The sequence below is a fragment of the Hyaena hyaena genome, unplaced genomic scaffold (genome assembly GCF_003009895.1).
Source record: "Hyaena hyaena isolate Hyena2069 unplaced genomic scaffold, ASM300989v1 scaffold_777, whole genome shotgun sequence".
NCBI lineage: Eukaryota > Metazoa > Chordata > Mammalia > Carnivora > Hyaenidae > Hyaena > Hyaena hyaena.
The window spans coordinates 172,911-186,802 of NW_024081407.1; positions in this window are offsets into that span (position 1 = coordinate 172,911).

Here is a 13,892-nt window from a genome sequence, read left to right on the forward strand (position 1 = left end):
CCAGTGTAGGTCTCAACTCACAAAATCATGTGACCTGAGGCAAAATCAAGAGTCAGATGCTTAACTGACTAAGCCACACAGGTGCCCCTCTTTGCCCACTTTTTAATTGAGTTATTTTGTTTTTTTGCTATTGAGTTATATGGGTTCTTTATATATTTTGGATATTATTCCCTTTTCAAATATGTGATTTGCACATATTTTCCCCCTTCTGTAGTTTTCTTTTTTACTTTGTTGATGGTTTCTTTTATTGGAAACATAATTGATTATTTTTTTGGTATTAATCTTTTTTCCTCAAACTTTGTGAAATATACTTAATAGCTCTAGTAGAGAGAGAGAGAGAGAGTGTGTGTTTATGGAGTCTTTAGAATTTGTATATATAGGATCAGGTCATCTGCAAATAGGGATGGTTTTACTTTTTCCTTTCTAATTTAGGTAAATTTTATTTCTTTTTTGTTGGCTAATTGCCCCACCCTTTCACCTTTGAGTATGATGTTAGCTCTGGGTTTTCATAAATGTCTTTTATCATGTTAAGGAAGTTTGCATCTATTCTTAGTTTTCTGGGTATTTTAATGATGAAAGAATGATGAATTTCTTTCCAGTACTTTTTCTACATCCATTGAGACTATCATGTGTCCCCCCCCCCCCCATCCATTGATGTGGTGTGTTAAATTGATTGAGTTTCTTGTTTGAATCACACTTAAATTCTGGGTATAAATCCTACTTGGTCGTGGTGTATAACCATTTTAATAGGGGCGCCTGGGTGACTCAGTCGGTTAAACGTCCAACTTTGGCTCAGGTCATGATCTCATGGTTCATGGATTCCAGCACCGCATCGGGTTCTGTGCTGACAGTTAGCTCAGAGCCTGGAGCCTGCTTCGGATTCTGTATCTCCCTCTCTCTCTGACCCTCCCCTGCTTACTCTATCTCTCTCTCCCTCAGAAATAAATAAAACATTAAAAAATAACCATTTTAATATACTGTTGAATTCACTTTCCTAGTATTTTGTTCATGGTTTTTACATCTTTATTGATAATGGATATTTATTTGTAGTTTTCTTTTTTTGTAATGTCTTTGATATCATGGTAATATTGGTCTCTTAGAATGATATTCTAAATTCTGGAAGAGTTTGGAAAGAGTTGGTATAAATACTTCTTTAAATATTTGCTAAAACTTACCAAGTTGTTTTCTGTAAATATTTGGTAAAATTTACTAGTAAAGCCTTCTGGTCTTAGGCTTTTCTTGATGGGAGACTTTTGATTACTGGTGCAATCTCCTTACCGGAGATGGACCTTTTCAGATTTTCTATTTCTTCTTAAGACAGTTTTGGACGTTTGTGTGTTTCCAGGAATTTATCTATATTGTTAGGTTATCAGATTTATTGAAATATAATTCTTCATAGTATTTTCTTATATTATTCCTGTTTCTGTAAGATTAGTTGTAAGGATTCTACTTTAAATACCAATTTTAGTTACTTAGGTCTTTTTCCCCCTTAGTCTAGCTAAAGGTTTGTCAATTTTGTTGATATACTTTTGTTTTTGCTAATTTTATTCATTAAATTTTTTTTTAGTAGGTTTCATGCCCAGCATGGAGCCCAATGTGGGACCTGAACGTACAACTCTGAGATCAAGATCTAAGCTGAGATCAAAAGTCAGGCACTTAACCTACTGAGCCACCCAGGTGCACCCTTCTCTATTAACTTTCTGTTCTCTGTTTCTTTTGTTCCACTCTAGTCATTATTATTCCTCCTTCTGCTAGCTTTGAGTTCAATTTGTCTTTTTAAAAAATTCTTCATGGTGCAAGTTAAATTATTCAGTTAAGATATTTTTTCTTCTTGGGGGCCTGAGTAACTCAGTCGGTTAAGCATTGACTTTGGTGACCTGATGATCAGGTGAGCTCAAGCCCTGCTTTGAGTGAGCATGAGCCCCACTCTGTGTTCTGCAGTGTCTCTCCCTCTCTCTCTGAACCTCACGGGATTCTCTCTCTCTCCTTCTCTCTCTCTGCCCCTTGCTCAGTCTCTCTCTCTCTCCTCTCTCTCCCTCTCAAATAAATAAATTAAAAAAGTACCCCCCCATGTGCACGCACACACACACACACACATACACACACACACAGTGTTTTAAACAAATACAACTTAATTTTCTTTATTTTGTCTGATATTAATATAGCTACTTCAGCTTTTTTTTTTTTTGGTTTACCATTTATAGGGAATATTTTCCCCCATCTTTTCACTTTCAAATTTTTGTGTCTTTGTATCTCAAATGAGTGTCTTGTAGATATATAAATGGGTCATTTTATTCACCTAATCTGCCAATCGCTGGCTTTTGGTTGGAGAGTTTAATCAATTTACGTTTAGGTAATTACTGATAAGGAAGAATTTACTTCTCCCACTTAGCTCTTTTTTTTTTCCGTATGTCTGGTTTTGTTGTTGTTGTTGTTGTTTTTCCTTGATTCCAATATTACTGCTTTTTAAAAAAATCTAGTTTAATTTTTGTAGTACAACATTTTGATTTCCTCCTTCTTTCCCTTTCTATATATTTTTTGTTTATTTTCTTAGAAGTGGACATAGGACTAAAATTAACATCTTAAACTTATAGCAACCTAGTCTGAATAATACCAACTTAGTTTTAATAGTCCATAAATTCCTTATTTCTGTACATCTGTATCTCTCCTCCTTGTATTATTATCACCAAAGAATACATCTTTATTTATTTGTTTGTTTGTTCGTGTTTATTTTATATTATATCCTTACAATGTGCTCATTAATATAGATTTATAATTGTTTTATGCACTGATTTTTCAATCATATAATTTAAAAAACAGGAGTTATAGACTAAAAGTATATTAAGACTGACTTTTCTATTTACATATGTGGTAACCTTTACCAGTGAGTAAAGAGGAAACAAAGGCAAATAATACCTTGCATCAGTCCTTCAGGTAGCTCCCAGATAGGTTAGGAGAGACTAGCACAATTCTTTGAGAAAAAGGTCTATTCTTCCTTCCAGAACCAGAGACTATGGTCCCATATGTGAAATGTGGGCTGTGGTCTTCAAGAATCCTGCATATTGGGAAAAGGGAGTTGGCAAAGGCAATTAGAAACATACAAAGTTGGGGTACCTGACTGGCTCAGTCAGCAGAGCATGTAACTCTCGATCCCAAGGTCATGAGTTCAAGCCCCATGTTAGGTGTAAAGTTTAGGAAAGAAAGAAAGAAAGAAAGAAAGAAAGAAAGAAAGAAAGAAAGAAAGAAAGAAAGAAAGAAAGAAAGAAAGAAAGAAAGGAAGGAAGGAAGGAAGGAGAAAGAAAGAAAGAGAAAAGAAGAAAAGAAGGAAGGAAGGTATGTAGTATTGATTAAATCATTGGCTGCTGGTGATTGATTCAACCTCCAGACTCTCTCCCTTCCCTGATAATCAGAGGTGAGACTCAAATTCCCTCCCTTCTATTCATGGTCAGATCCCTGGCAACCAGCCCCCGTTCTTACTTTATGGCTTTGAAGCAATTTCAGGAACTGAGGACAAGACATCAAATATTAAAACAAAAGATCTTCCCATTGCTGTTATCATTCAGGAATTTCCAAGGACTTGGGGAGCTATGAGCCAGAAACCATGGAGGAAGACCAAATATATATGAGAAATATATTCTGGTTATCTGAATGATCAAATATGTGTTTCTTATAAATCCCAATATTGTGCCTCCTCACTTGTAAATCCTCATCTTACTTGACCTATCAACCTCACTTAGCATTTGTCTATTTTCAGTTTCCCAAGAATCTAAATTTTCTTGTTCTTCTACCTTTCTTGTTGTTCCTTTTTAAACTCTTTGGTCATTTCTTTCTCCTCTAATTAGTTGTAGTGGTCCATAATGAGGGTATTCTTGTTTTCCCAGGACTTTCCTGGTTTTAAAACTGGAAGTCTCAGGGTGCCTGGTGACTCAGTTGGTTAAGTGTCCAGCTCTTGATTTCGGCTCTGATCATGAACTCATGGTTCATGGGTTCAAGTCCTACATTGGGTTCTGCACTGACAGTACAGAGCCTGCTTGGGAGTCTCTCTCTTTCTCTCTCTTTGCCCCTCCCTGCTCACGTTCACTCTCTCAAAATAAATAAGTAAATAAACAAACTTATTTTAAAAAGCACTCTCTCTTGAATTTGAAGGATCTACTTGACTTCTCAAATGAATCCTGTCCTACACTGAACTCCATGATCTCTTTCTAAATCTGCTGCTTCAGAAAACTTCCCCATCACTGTTGATGATTCCCCCTATTGATGGCAACTGTAGCAGCTAGAATGATCCTTTAAAAAAGACTTTTTAAAATGTTATTGTAGCAAGAGCACTTAACATGAAATCTAACCTCTTAACACTTTTTTTAACTTTACCTTTCAGTATTATTAATTATAAAGAGAAAGTGGTATAGCAGGTCTCTGTTGACGAGGATGTGGAGACATTGAAATTCCCACTGTGGTGGGGAGGTAAAATGGTGCAGCTGTTGTAGAAAACCATATGGAAGGCCTTCAAAATATTAGAAATAGAACTACAATATGATCCATCAATCCTACGTCTGGGTGTTTACTCTAAAAAACAGAAATCAGCATTTTAAAAGAGATATTAGCATTCCCATGTTCATCACAGCACTGGCCACCGTAGCCAAGATGTGGGAACAACTCAAATGTTCAACAGATGAATGGATAAAGAAAATTTGTCCTGTACACACGATAGTGCACTAATCAGCCTTATAAATAGGAGATACTACAAAATGTAACAATGTAAGGACCTTATGGTAAGAGAAATAAGCTAGTCACAGGACAAATACTGTATAATTCCACCTATATAAGGTATCTAAAGTAGCAAAACTCAGAGGATCGAAGAGTAGAATGGTGGCTGCCAGGGGCTAAAGGAAGGAGTGGGAAATGGAGAGTTGCCAACCAAAGAATATAGAATGATCTTTGTAAGACATACCATCTCACCTAACTCACAGTTAGAGCCAAAGCCCTTGCACAGGGTACCTATCAGAATTACACAACCCCCACTCAGGTGGGGCTACTCAGAGACAGCCCTTATGCGTCTCTGGTTTCCCCAAGGTTCTCATCCCATCCTACCTTGTATATTATTTCTGCTGAGCGAATGCTTCATTGCACCCTGCCTCCTCCCAGCACAGTCCTTGTGCTTTATGGAACCCCCAGTCAAGGATCAGCAAACTCTTCCCCACCTTCTCTTAACATTCCCTCTACCACCTTGCCTTAACTGAAGTCTGTCTGTCCTCTGTAAGCAGTAACCTCCTGCAGTTTGCCCAAGCAGAGGCTGTTTAGGCCCTTGGACTAAAGGTTGAGAGTCAGAATAAGTGCCCCTCCGTATTCTTCCAATGCCAATTCCTGACCACAGTTCTCCATACTTCTTTTTTATCTTTCTTGAGATTTGTAAAATTTAACACTAAAAAAACATTTTTAATGTTTATATATTTTTCAGAGAGAGAGAGAGAGACAGAGTGCAAGTGGGGGAGGAGCAGAGAGAGAGAGGGAGACAGAATCCAAAGCAAGCTCCAGGCTCTGAGCTGTCAACACAGAGCTTGCTGCGGGGCCTGAACTCACAAACTGTGACCTGAGCTGAAGTTGGGGCTTAACCAACTGAGCCGCCCAGGTGTCCTAAAATTTAACTTTAAAAAAAAAGTTTAATGTTTATTTACTTTTGAAAGAGAGAGAGAGAGAGAGAGAGAGAGAGACAGAGCACGAACAGCGGAGGAGCAGAGTGAGAGGGAGACATAGAATCTGAAGCAGGCTCCAAGTTCTGAGCTGTCAGCATAGAGCCCGACATGGGGCTTGAACTCATGAACCACGAGGTCATGACCTGAGCTGAATCAGACACTTAACTGACTGATGAGCCACTCAGGCACCCCAAAATTTAACTTTTAAATAGAAAAAATAGAAGTGGTTGGCCAAAAATTCAAATGGAGTATACCCCTGAACCTAACCCCCTGGCCATCCACCTGCACATCCACATGTACATATGCATCCCTGCACATGTACACATGTACACAAACAGACTCATACTTGCATCTTTACACAAGCATGTACACACATAGACATATAAGAACAAACATCTCATGTGCACACATAAACGCCTGCTCATCTAGATGATTGTTTTTTGTAAAATGAGATCATGCCATTCATACTTTCAGTTGGTTAGTATACATTTTCTGAAGTAGAATATACATACAGAAAAGTGCACCCATCACTGTGACGAATTGTCTCAAAGTGAGTATCCACATTAACACTCTTCCACTGCTTGTTGCTTCCACTTAACACTGCATTGTGGAGATCTTCCCACCAACACATAGAATTCCAGCTAATCCCACTTCATGAGTCCATTCTAGGGCTGAATGTATAATTTATTTAACTAGCCCTGAGTCCTTGGGCTTTTTTCATTATTACTGTTAGAAAAATGCTACAGTTATTTTTTATTTTTATTTTTATTTTATTTATTTATTTATAGAGCATGCAAGAGGAGCGGAGAGGCAGAGAGAGAGAGAGAGAGAGAGAGAGAGAGAGAGAATCCCAAGCAGTCTCCACACTTAGTGCAGAGACAGACATTGAGGCTCGATCCCACCATCCCTGAACCATGACCTGAGCCAAAATCAAGAGTCTGACACTCAACTGGCTAAGCCACCCAGGTGTCCCAATACGATTGTTCTTGTGTATGTCTGTTTGGCTACATGTATAAACGTATCTGAGAGTGCGAATTCCGGGTTCCCTCGCTATCTTATGCCAACATGTCCACAAGTCCCCTTGTGGCATATGGTCCGTAAGACCGAAGCCTGGTCTTTGTTACTCTGGGGCTCTATCATTCCCATGGGGGCTCATGAGCTCAGCTCTGGGCCTGCCTCTCCTGCCATCGCCCCCGCCACCAGAGGAGCACCTCTGAACTTCCTAGTGATGCCACTGCCCTGTCATCAGGGCATTGCCAATGGGTTCAATGGATCGAATGTCCTTGGGGGTCTTCCTGTGAAACATAAGCCCCTGGGGGTCTGCTGTAACATTTTTCTAACAGCAGAATAATGCAATAAAGCCTAAAGACTCAGGGTTAGTTAAGTAATAAATTATACATTCACCCCTAGAATGGACTTATTAAATAGGATTAACTTGAACTGCAGGTTCACTTCCCTCAGCTTCTTTATTTCTTCCACATCCTGCCAGGACAACTCAGACATTTCACTTCACTTAGTGTTGGCCATCACTTTCTCCAGGCTCCAAAGAGCTCCCTGGGCAGCAAGTTTGCCCATCCTTTGGGTTAGGGTTGTGACTTAAATTTGACTTTCAGATAAACAACAAGTACTTTTCAGCAAAAATATGTCCCAAATACTGCATTAGACCTACTTTTATTTAATCTAGCAACCCTCCCTGGGGTCCTTACCAAGGTTTGAAAATCCTGTGTCCCCAAATCAAATAGACTCTTGCTGATCTAGTCTTATATTCTGTTCCTCTTGATCAAACATCTTCAAACTCCAGTGCCAGGGATATACCCTGGCTCATGTCAGGGCATTCTAGGTAATTCTTGCAACTCTTTCCATATACATTCTCTTTCTTCCCTTATCAAGTCTAGTACATTCCCAGACCAATTTTGCTGGATTTATTTATAGGCCTGGAGTCTAGAAGAGGAAGTAGAAGCAATACCTATTGCTTTCTAGAGGAAAGAACTCTGTAGCATCTTTGAGCACGGGGAAGCTCCAGCTCTTCCTAATGAAGCATGGGCCCTCTCTGCAGGTTCTGAGGGCTTGGGTGGTCTGCAGAGTCAGAATATTCTGGAATTTGCATCCAGATGTTTCTATCCCATGTTTCAGAATCCCAGGCTTTACCAGCCAAGGCCCTGACTAGTGGTGTGCTAGTAAGCATTTAACAACCAGCTCTCAGAAAAGGAGAAAGAAATCCTTCTGAATCTTAGTATTTGTTGATTTCCATGGAATACGTGTCCCACAGTGGCTGATCTTAGACTATGAGTATGATACCATCGGTTATGAAGCTCTGAAGAGACACTAGCAATTGCTCCTTGAGACCTATTGGGTCCAGCATACCACCATCCCTGCCCTTAGCATAACCAGACTTTGGCTGCACATTTAAACGTCTCTGGAGCTCTGTCATTCTATCAGGCCCGTGTCTGTTACACAGCTGTGTCCACTCTTCTGCTGCAGGAGACAAGGGCCTCTTTGTAAGCTACTGAAGAGGCCATCTGCCTCTTACACTTAGACTGCTAATGGCCCTCAGGCTCCCATTGTCCTTCTGCAGGGCAGCAATACAACTTAGCAGTAGCCAGCCAACTCTGCCATCCTCATAGGCATTGTTCTCTCCATATTTTTCAAATACCTGAATAAGACAGCCTACAAGGATGTTATCCTTCTCTGGCAGTTTCCCCAGGGTGCCACCAATTCAGTCTTTAGTAATTGAGCCTTCTTTAGGTCATGGACTACCTTCATCTCATATAGCACTCAGAATGACATTCTCTTTATCCACAAAGAGATAAATGAGGAGTCTCGAAGCCCAATTTTCCTGTCCATTTTTTGTTGAAGACTTCTGGCACCATTCATACTAGTTCTGGTCCCCCGAGAAGCAAATTCCAAAATGGGATTCGAAGTGCAAAATATTTACCAAGGGGGATGTCTTTGAATTATAAATAGGAGGGAGTAGGGGAAGGTGGTGAGTGGTCAGACCATGATGCAGGTCTGAGTTTTGTGAAGGAGAAGGGGAAGAAAGGAATTGGGAAGTATAATCACAGACTACAGGGCATTTCAGAGAAAGTTCCAGCTGGGCTTATCCAAAAGTTGTTGGCCAGAGAACTCCTGCATCTCACAGGAATGGCTTGGCCTAAGACCCCAGAAGCTCTCAGTTATTGACATATGGGAAGTGAAGGAAGGAAAGCAGTCATGTGGGTGTGGATCCAGAGGTCCTCAGTCAACCACGCGGCCAACAGCAAGACATCTGAGCCTTGCATTGTATGGTCGCCACATCTGTGTTTTCTGGAAATTGTATCTAAATCATATCTAAGTGGAAAATATGTCTAAAGACTTAATGGATCGAATTTAAGAATGTTTGCCTAGAATGGATCATTGGCAATGTTATGGACCTCACACTGCATCAGTTTAGAAGGTTCACAACAGCTGGTATACCTGCAATTAGTGATGCTTATTCTAATCCCTGGGTTTGGACCATAATAGTCTCATCATTGTAGTCATCTTGGATGACAATCTTCCTCACCAGTGACCTCCCCACTCCCTGCCATCTCAGCCACCCATGATGACCATCTTAATGTGAAACTTGTCATCTCTGAAACCATGCCATCTTCAAAACAGTTACTCATATGAACATTCCCAGCCCCATGTATCCATTCATCAAGCACATTTCACAAGTGTTCTGCTTGGTTTGTTCCAGTGTCAATAATGTAACTATTTTCAATGTCATCAAAGAACAAATTGTGTGGGAAATGGAGCATATTTCTAAAGAAACATTTGCTATCTTTTAAGTTCTGTTCTTAATGTTGTAAACATTATTTAATTTTCACAAAAGTCTCTGAGACAGGTATGGTTATCTTGACTTTACAGGTAGCAAGTGACAGAGATGGATATAAAACTGGGCCAGCTGACCCTGGACCTCATATCCAGCTAATAGAGACAGGCCGGCAAGGCAGGCAGAGGAATTTATACTCAATGTTGTAAGTTAAAAAAATAAAAAAGAACCAATGGGGATTATTAAATAAGGAAGTAACATAATTAAAACAGTATATTTTAAAAATTAGTTTGATGATGATACGCAGTTGGGATTTAAGAAAAGGAAAATTGAAGTCAGGTAGATTGTTTAGAAGGCAAGCAAAACTATCCAGAGGCTATGTGGAGGGGACCAGGGCAAGCATAACAAAAAATACACAATTTGGAGACATTTTGAAGGAGAAATTAATGTGAAGCTATTTGCCCCAACATATCAAGGCCATTAAAAAAGTTAACAGAGGCAAAGATTATTCCAGACTCCAAGGCGAGGTGACTGGGAAAATTGGGTTGACCTTAAAAGGATGTGAGGGTACATTTGGGAGTACATGGCTGGCAAAGGGAGGTACATTTGGGAGTTTTGTGGATGGGCTGTTGGTGGTGTCGTGAACATGGAGGTGTACTTCTGAAGAGGCCGTGAACAGGGAAGGCAGAGGGACAGAGGCCATGCTTTGGGGAAACTCCTCATTCAGAGGGCAGAGGGAGGAAGAGCCAAGACTCTCAAGCAAAACAGTCCACAGGGAGGTTGAATGAAAACCAGTCAATGAAGGACCAAAGAAGCTAAGTGCACGGTATTGAAATCATGTTATTCCAAAGATTTTTATATCCCCCGGAACATTTCAAATTAAGGGCAGTATAGACAATATTCAATTTAGTATGTTTGGTTGAATAATATCATTAATAATAGGGCTGTTTTTAAGTGGAAATTTTCACAATTAAGCCAAGGATGTGACATGTCCCACAATAAAAAAGACTAGACACGGTTCCACAATTAAGATAAAAGAGCCAGTAATTATAGAACAGCCAAATAGGTCTTCTGACAAAGAAAAGTCCTGCTCAGAAAGAAGGTGTTTGGAGTCTGGCCATCCATTTACTCATCATTCCTGAAAGTATGGATACTTTTAGAACATCCTGTCCTCAGCCAGCAATCTTGACTCTCAGCTCTTTCTCTAAAATTGAGGCTCTGGTGATAGCTACCCCTCAAATACTGGCTTCTCTCCCAGGCTGTGGCAAGTAAATACTGCTTTGGTTTCTTTCCTCTGAAAATTGTCAGATTTTATTTCTCTTACCCTCTTAAAACTCGCACAGTTGTTGCTGGTATTTAAGCTGTCTCTACACTGGAGTGTTGCATTTTACAAATGTTTAGGCAAGAGCTCACCAAAGTAAAAAATGAGCTAAGTGGATATGCCAAGCACATGAAACATAATAAATGAAAAAAAATGAAAACCTCCCCAAACTGGAAGCTGTTCAGCAAGCGGTCTCCCTACATAGAACACAGTCAGCCCCAAAGCCACCACACTCCACAAGCAGGTACTCTCTGATATTGCAGCTTATAATAAGTGACATATGCCTTGTCTTCTTCCTCATTTCTGGCTTAAAATCCTTGGAACTTCCTAAGTGTCAAGAGCCATAAAAATGTCTTGATATTTATTTCACAAACCCCTTTCAACTACACCTGACTTTATATTAATGAGGGGATTTTTGGAAAGTCCCTAAGGATGGGGACTGGTTATTGGAGGTTTAGAACTTTCAGTCCCGCCCCCATGAGCTCCTGGGAGGGGAAAGGGGCCAGAGATGGAGTTCCACCATCTAAGGCCAATGATTCCATCAATCATGCCTATGTAGGGAGGCCTCCATGAAGCCCTGAAAGGATAAGGTTTGAAGGGCTTCTGGGTTGGTGAACACGTGGAGAGTGGCTGCTTGGGAAGGGGAGCTGCACTCCATTGTCTCGCCTTGTGAACCTCTTCTGTCTGGATGTTCCTGAGTTCCACCCTTTTATAATAAGCTGGTAATCTAGTAAGTACAATGTTTCTCTGAATTCTGTGAGCCACTCTAGCAAATTAATCAAACCTAAGGAAGGGGCACTGGCACCTTTCATCTTTAACCAGTGACTCAGAAGCACAGGTGATAAGTGTGTGTGTGGCGGAGGCAGTCTTGTAGGTCTGAGCCCTTAAACTGAGGGCTCTGACGCTGTGTCCACATAGATGATGTCAGAATTGAACTGTGGGACTCCCAGTTGGTGTCTGAGCATTGCTTGGTGGTATGGGGACCCCCCCCCCACCTCCACCGCCATCATTGGATTTGGGTGCAGAACTCATACTCACAGAAAGGCCATGCATGTCAACAATCTTATCAATACTTCTTGTACTGTGTTCTAATGTAAGGCAACAGTTTGGGGGGTTAATTTTTATTTTAGTTTCACAGACAATTATTTTCTAACCCACAAAAAATGGGAAGTCGCTGTGCATGGGTGTGGCTTTGGGCAGTGTGGAGAAAGCCATTAGAGAGAGGGAGGAAGAAGACAGATATAGCAGGGAGAAACAGAGCAGACAGCATGGCAGTGAGGAGCAGACAAGAAACCCAAACATACAGAAACAAGAACTAAAATAAGGAAGGTTGCCCGGAGTCCTTTATTGTCACAGCAAACAGGGCCGGTTGTCAAACATGACCTCTGTCGCCCCAACTTCAGTTCAGTGGGGACTCTCAGCCATAAAGAATCACTTCGATTATATGCCATGATTTTCCTGGCAGGATATGTATAGTATATTTAAGAAGTGTATTTAAGCCTTTAAGAAGGCTATCCATCTGGGGCACCTGGGGTGGCTCAGTTGGTTAGGTGTCTTGCTTCGTCTCAGGTCATGATCTCACAGTTCATGCATTCGAACCCCACATCGGGGCCACTGCTGTCAGCACAGAGCCCACTTTGGATCCTCTGTCCCCCTCTCTGTGCCCCTCCCCTGCGCATGCCCTCTCTCTCTCGCTCTCAAAAATAAATAAACGAAACAAAACAAAAAAGAAAACTGTCCATCCAAAATGGTTAGAATTTTCCAAAACTGTTTTGAGGGCTCTAAAAATAGACTTTGGTGACTATTTTTAATTAGCTTATTGTACCCCCACTAATGTTGGATAAATGAAGTTTTACTATCCTACAATTCCCCTGCTGTGTATAATGATACCACCCTGAATAATTTGAAATCTATGGAAATTGAAGTTTTTGAACCTTGACATGAAGATTTCTTTTTTAATTAACACATATCCTACATATGTGTTAATAAACAGATATGCCTGTAAGGTGAATTTCTCTGTACACGGAGTCGAGTCCAAATTTCTCGTTCATTTATATATTAAAATCATATGCTTAAAAAACTCTCAAAAGCGTTTTGTAAATAATAACAAAATAATAAGAATAATCCAGTGCTTCTCAGAATCAGCAGCCAGGTGGTGTGGAACAACGGTATGGATTTCTAGGGCCCTGGGTCAAGTCCGGAGCTGGTCGAAGGTTGTGAGTGTGGCCTGGAGTAAGCCACTTTGCCCCCCAGAATCTTGGCTTACTCATCTACAAATGATTCACCTATGTAGATGCTTTGCTCATTTCAGAACCATTTCTAGAGCTTCTACTAAGTTGGTAGATCTCCACTGAGCAAAGGTAAGTAATCCAAGGCCTCTGGCTTAATAGGTTTTCAATGAACCTTGAAACTATTTTGAACTTTGGGGACGAGTAAAGTCAGAAATGAACTCAAGACAAATGAACTGGAGAGTTTGGTTGCAAATTGCAAAAGATTATGAAACTCACTTCCTGTTTATTGCCTAAGGAGGAATCCGGCTTCATTTCTCCCACCTAGGAAGTGCTGAACTCCAGTTTCGCCCGGGGTCCGTGGGGCCCCAGCACCACCTACTGGCTCCTGGGGGAACGGTCGGGCCAGCCCAGCCTCCTGTTTCCCCTCCTGGAACCCCTCTTCAGGGGAGAGAAGCTGAGGGGGGGGGGGGAGGCTGGGGGGGGGGAGAGGACTGGAGCATTGTGGTGTAGAGAGCTGGCCCTAATCAAAGTCCCAGCCCCAACGGGCTAACACAGCAACTTCCTAGCCTGGGGGGACCTCGCACAGGCAAAGCCACGCGATAGCTTTAAACATTAGGAGATGGGGATCATTGTTTTGTTAGAGCATAATATCTGATATAGATAACAATAATAAGATCGCATAACTTAGAGCTGAAACTCGCACCCAGGCGACGCCTGCCTGTCCTCTCTGTGTTGCCTCTACGGAGCTGTCCGGCAGAGGGTGGCTTGCCGGGCGCCCCCTCGCACTCCGCTGGGCACCCCGGTGCCAGGCGGCGGAGAGCCCCGTGTCATCAGAGGCCCGGTGCATATTTGCAGACAAC